Below are 4,199 nucleotides of genomic sequence, written 5' to 3' on the forward strand. Positions count from 1 at the left end.
CACCTTCTTCTCCTTCTTCTTATTCTCCTTCTTCTCCTTCTTCTCCTTCTTCTCCTTCTTCGCCTTCTACTCCTTCTTCTTCTTCTCCTTCTTCTCCTTCTCCTCCTTCTACTCCTTCTTCTTCTTCTCCTCCTTCTCCTTCTTCTCCTTCTTCTCCTTCTTCTCCTTCTTCTCCTTCTCCTCCTTCTACTCCTTCTTCTTCTTCTCCTCCTTCTCCTTCTTCTCCTTCATCTCCTTCTTCTCCTTCTTCTCCTTCTTCTTCTTATTCTTCTTATTCTCCTTCTCCTTCTTCTTCTTCTCCTTCTTCTCCTTCTTCTCCTTCTTCTTCTTCTTCTTCTTATTCTCCTTCTCCTTCTTCTTCTTCTCCTTCTTCTCCTTCTTCTCCTTCTTCTCCTTCTTCTTCTTCTCCTACTTCGCCTTCTTCTCCTTCTTCTCCTCCTTCTCCTTCTTCTCCTTCTTCTCCTTCTTCTCCTTCTTCTCCTTCTCCTCCTTCTACTCCTTCTTCTTCTTCTCCTCCTTCTCCTTCTTCTCCTTCATCTCCTTCTTCTCCTTCTTCTCCTTCTTCTTCTTATTCTTCTTATTCTCCTTCTCCTTCTTCTTCTTCTCCTTCTTCTCCTTCTTCTCCTTCTTCTTCTTCTTCTTCTTATTCTCCTTCTCCTTCTTCTTCTTCTCCTTCTTCTCCTTCTTCTCCTTCTTCTCCTTCTTCTTCTTCTCCTACTTCGCCTTCTTCTCCTTCTTCTCCTTCTTCTCCTTCTTCTCCTTCTTCTCCTTCTTCTACTTCTTCCCCTTCTTCTCCTTCTTCTCCTTCTTCTCCTTCTTCTCCTTCTTCTCCTTCTTCTACTTCTTCCCCTTCTTCTCCTTCTTCTCCTTCTTCTCCTTCTTCTCCTTCTTCTCCTTCTTTTCCTTCTTCTTCCTATTCTTCTTATTCTCCTTCTCCTTCTTCTTCTTCTCCTTCTTCTCCTTCTTCTCCTTCTACTCCTTCTTCTTCTTCTCCTCCTTCTCCTTCTTCTCCTTCTTCTCCTTCTCCTTCTTCTCCTTCTTCTCCTTCTTCTTCTTATTCTTCTTATTCTCCTTCTCCTTCTTCTTATTCTTCTTATTCTCCTTCTCCTTCTTCTTCTTCGCCTTCTACTCCTTCTTCTTCTTCTCCTACTTCTCCTTCTTCTCCTTCTTCTCCTTCTTCTCCTTCTTCTTCTTCTTCTTCTTATTCTCCTTCTCCTTCTTCTTCTTCTCCATCTTCTCCTTCTTCTCCTTCTACCCCTTCTCCTCCTTCTTCTACTTCTTCTCCTTCTCCTACTTCGCCTTCTTCTCCTTCTTCTCCTTCTTCTCCTTCTTCTCCTTCTTCTCCTTCTTCTACTTCTTCCCCTTCTTCTCCTTCTTCTCCTTCTTCTCCTTCTTCTCCTTCTTCTCCTTCTTTTCCTTCTTCTTCCTATTCTTCTTATTCTCCTTCTCCTTCTTCTTCTTCTCCTTCTTCTCCTTCTTCTCCTTCTACTCCTTCTTCTTCTTCTCCTCCTTCTCCTTCTTCTCCTTCTTCTCCTTCTCCTTCTTCTCCTTCTTCTCCTTCTTCTTCTTATTCTTCTTATTCTCCTTCTCCTTCTTCTTATTCTTCTTATTCTCCTTCTCCTTCTTCTTCTTCGCCTTCTACTCCTTCTTCTTCTTCTCCTCCTTCTCCTTCTTCTCCTTCTTCTCCTTCTTCTCCTTCTTCTTCTTCTTCTTCTTATTCTCCTTCTCCTTCTTCTTCTTCTCCATCTTCTCCTTCTTCTCCTTCTACCCCTTCTCCTTCTTCTCCTTCTACACCTTCTTCTCCTTCTTCTTATTCTCCTTCTTCTCCTTCTTCTCCTTCTACTCCTTCTTCTTCTTCTCCTTCTTCTCCTTCTCCTCCTTCTACTCCTTCTTCTTCTTCTCCTCCTTCTCCTTCTTCTCCTTCTTCTCCTTCTTCTCCTTCTTCTCCTTCTTCTCCTTCTTCTCCTTCTTCGCCTTCTACTCCTTCTTCTTCTTCTCCTTCTTCTCCTTCTTCTCCTTCTTCTCCTTCTCCTTCTTCTTCTTCTTCTTCTTCTTCTTCTTCTTCTTCTTCTTCTCCTTCTTCTCCTTCTTCGCCTTCTACTCCTTCTTCTTCTTCTCCTCCTTCTCCTTCTTCTCCTTCTTCTCCTTCTTCTCCTTCTTCTTCTTATTCTCCTTCTACTCCTTCTCCTTCTTCTCCTTCTTCTCCTTCTACACCTTCTTCTCCTTCTACACCTTCTTCTCCTTCTTCTTATTCTCCTTCTTCTCCTTCTTCTCCTTCTTCTCCTTCTTCGCCTTCTACTCCTTCTTCTTCTTCTCCTTCTTCTCCTTCTCCTCCTTCTACTCCTTCTTCTTCTTCTCCTCCTTCTCCTCCTTCTCCTTCTTCTCCTTCTTCTCCTTCTTCTCCTTCTTCTCCTTCTTCTCCTTCTTCTTCTTATTCTTCTTATTCTCCTTCTTCTCCTTCTTCTCCTTCTTCTCCTTCTTCTCCTTCTTCTCCTTCTTCTCCTTCTCCTTCTTCTTCTTCTTATTCTCCTTCTACTCCTTCTTCTCCTTCTTCTTATTCTCCTTCTTCTCCTTCTTCTCCTTCTCCTTCTCCTTCTTCTCCTTCTTCTCCTTCTTCTCCTTCTTCTCCTTCTTCTCCTTCTTCTCCTTCTTCTCCTTCTTCTCCTTCTTCTCCTTCTTCTTCTTCTCCTACTTCTCCTTCTTCTCCTTCTTCTCCTACTTCTCCTTCTTCTCCTTCTTCTCCTTCTTCTCCTTCTTCTTCTTATTCTCCTTCTTCTACTTCTTCTCCTTCTTCTTCTTCTCCTACTTCTCCTTCTTCTCCTTCTTCTCCTACTTCTCCTTCTTCTCCTTCTTCTCCTTCTTCTCCTTCTTCTTCTTATTCTCCTTCTTCTACTTCTTCTCCTTCTTCTCCTTCTTCTTCTTATTCTCCTTCTACTCCTTCTTCTTCTTCTTCTTCTTCTTATTCTCCTTCTACTCCTTCTTCTCCTTCTTCTTATTCTCCTTCTTCTCCTTCTTCTCCTTCTCCTTCTCCTTCTTCTTATTCTCCTTCTTCTCCTTCTTCTCCTTCTTCTCCTTCTTCTCCTTCTACACCTTCTTCTCCTTCTTCTTATTCTCCTTCTTCTCCTTCTTCTCCTTCTTCTCCTTCTTCTTCTTCTCCTTCTTCTACTTCTTCTCCTTCTTCTCCTTCTTCTCCTTCTTCTCCTTCTTCTCCTTCTTCTCCTTCTTCTCCTTCTTCTCCTTCTTCTCCTTCTTCTCCTTCTTCTCCTTCTTCTTCTTCTCCTACTTCTCCTTCTTCTCCTTCCTCTCCTACTTCTCCTTCTTCTCCTTCTTCTCCTTCTTCTCCTTCTTCTTCTTATTCTCCTTCTTCTACTTCTTCTCCTTCTTCTCCTTCTTCTCCTTCTTCTCCTTCTTCTCCTTCTTCTTCTTATTCTTCTTATTCTCCTTCTCCTTCTTCTTCTTCTCCTTCTTCTCCTTCTTCTCCTTCTACTCCTTCTTCTTCTTCTCCTCCTTCTCCTTCTTCTCCTTCTTCTCCTTCTCTTTCTTCTCCTTCTTCTCCTTCTTCTCCTTCTTCTCCTTCTTCTCCTTCTTCGCCTTCTACTCCTTCTTCTTCTTCTCCTTCTTCTCCTTCTTCTCCTTCTTCTCCTTCTTCTCCTTCTTCTCCTTCTTCTCCTTCTTCTTCTTCTTCTCCTTCTTCTTCTCCTTCTTCTTATTCTCCTTCTTCTCCTTCTTCTCCTTCTTTTCCTTCTTCTTCTCCTTCTTCTCCTTCTTCTCCTTCTTCTCCTTCTTCTCCTTCTTCTCCTTCTTCTCCTTCTTCTCCTTCTTCTTCTTCTCCTACTTCTCCTTCTTCTCCTTCTTCTCCTTCTTCTTCTTCTCCTACTTCTCCTTCTTCTCCTTCTTCTCCTTCTTCTCCTTCTTCTTCTTCTCCTTCTTCTCCTTCTTCTCCTTCTTCTTCTTCTTATTCTCCTTCTCCTTCTTCTTCTTCTCCTTCTTCTCCTTCTTCTCCTTCTTCTCCTTCTTCTCCTTCTTCTCCTTCTTCTTCTTCTTCTCCTTCTTCTTCTCCTTCTTCTTATTCTACTTCTTCTCCTTCTTCTTCTTCTCCTACTTCTCCTTCTTCTCCTTCTTCTCCTTCTTCTCCTTCTTCTTCTTATTCTCCTTCCCCATCTTCTTCTTCTCCTTCTTCTCCTTCTTCTCCTTCTTCT

Source organism: Ptiloglossa arizonensis, chromosome 8, assembly GCF_051014685.1.
Source record: "Ptiloglossa arizonensis isolate GNS036 chromosome 8, iyPtiAriz1_principal, whole genome shotgun sequence".
In the NCBI taxonomy this organism is placed as follows: Eukaryota; Metazoa; Arthropoda; class Insecta; order Hymenoptera; family Colletidae; genus Ptiloglossa; species Ptiloglossa arizonensis.